This window comes from Callorhinus ursinus, unplaced genomic scaffold (assembly GCF_003265705.2).
Source record: "Callorhinus ursinus isolate GAN/ISIS: 27379988/994484 unplaced genomic scaffold, GSC_fseal_2.0 scaffold8, whole genome shotgun sequence".
NCBI classification, from domain to species: Eukaryota; Metazoa; Chordata; class Mammalia; order Carnivora; family Otariidae; genus Callorhinus; species Callorhinus ursinus.
Window position 1 is genome coordinate 8,674,303 of NW_027397070.1, and position 1,530 is coordinate 8,675,832.

A 1,530-nucleotide genomic window follows, 5' to 3' on the forward strand; every position below is an offset into this window, starting at 1 on the left:
ATGTTCTGGGTGGCCACCAGGCAGTCTGATTAAACTACGTGTCTAGTCTCGTTACCAACTCTTCAACATGAATTACTACAAACACATCCAGCCTTACTCTTTTTGGGTTTTATACTTAAAGGCACAGCCTGGCCCTCCAATGATGTTCCTAATTTCTATTCTAGGCTTCATTTACAACAACATTGGCTGAGGTAATCTCCCATGGATGAAAAGCTAATGCATTCGGGTTAAACAAGGATTGAAGAGCCAGTCAAAATACCTTAGTTTTCACTCAGTTCGGTTACCGCCTAATGCACTTGGAGGCCAAATAATTTTACCCCCACACACACTTAATTATCTTAACTTTCTCATCTGTAAAATTATAATCATCACTCTGACAGATTTATAGCGAGCCTGAGGGCTTGTAAGGTTCTCAGAGACATCAGGGTAACTGACCCTGCTCTAATTCTGCAGCTCTAAGACCAGAAAGGTCCTAGCCCAGACCGTGCTAGCCTAGGGAAAATAAATATGTTAAAAGAAGATGTGGTGCTTGCTTCAGCAGCACATCTACTGAAAATGGAATAATTCAGAGATTAGCATGGCCCCTGTGCAAGGATGACATGCAAATTTGCAGAATGTTTCATTTTTTAAAAATGGAAAGAAAAAATAAAGAACGTATGCTGATGCTTATTTTATACCAGTCTCTATGGTCATTTTGTATGATACCAAGATATCTGATCATAAAGATCCAGCCGGGCTTGGGGTGGGGGTTCTGCCTACTCCTACGTGACACTTCCTACAAGTCCCAATGTGCTCCTCACTCATTCAGATTTAATCCTATACAATGATACTGAAGCCATCTCTGGAAGACCCAGAGGCTTACACACTGTGTCTGTCATTGGAGAACACTGTTTTTACTGTGTAGCACCTTCTTCTACCAGCATTGGTTAGATAAGTACACCCTGACTCATTTCCTAGGTACTCTGTGTCTGGCCTCTGTATCAGTCAGCACCTACAGTTGATACTCATTAACATGGTGGTAACATGGGTTCAGATATGCCAACTGTCTAAAAGCTGAATTTTTTATCTTTAATTTCTTTCCTATAATAGATATAATATGGTATTTTCAATAGGCTCAAATGCAGACCCAACTGCTGCTTATAGGTCTTGTGTCTTTAGAGAAGTCACAATCTCTCAGAACCTGAGTATCCGCATGTGAAAAGTGGAAATTCAATAATAGTATTACCTATCTCATAAGGTTGTCAAGAGGGCAAAGATAAGGGAAAGTAGCCAGTGCTGTGCCAGTACCCTGAAGGTGCTCATATTTGAATGTGAAATCAGTAACCCCAAATTTGAGAAAAGCAAATGAATTTAAAAGTTCTATATAAGAAGATGTTATGCGGAAAACAATGAAAATTGAACTCAAACTGCCTTAAATAATAATGGGAATTCACTGGCACCAGTACCTAAAAGTCCATAGGAAATATAAGCCTCAGGCATTATGCACGTAAGATCCAGCTAGACCTCTCCGCAGCTCTACTGACTCTGCCT

General features: G+C 40.2%; 1 non-coding gene across 1 annotated transcript; it reads left to right on the forward strand.

Moving 5' to 3' along the window:
• The first annotated feature begins 525 nt into the window (after positions 1 to 525).
• On the forward strand, positions 526 to 629 carry LOC112822929 (U6 spliceosomal RNA). Its single transcript, XR_003207896.1, has one exon. It is a non-coding gene; the product is annotated as a U6 spliceosomal RNA (small nuclear RNA).
• Positions 630 to 1,530: the final 901 nt, after the last annotated feature.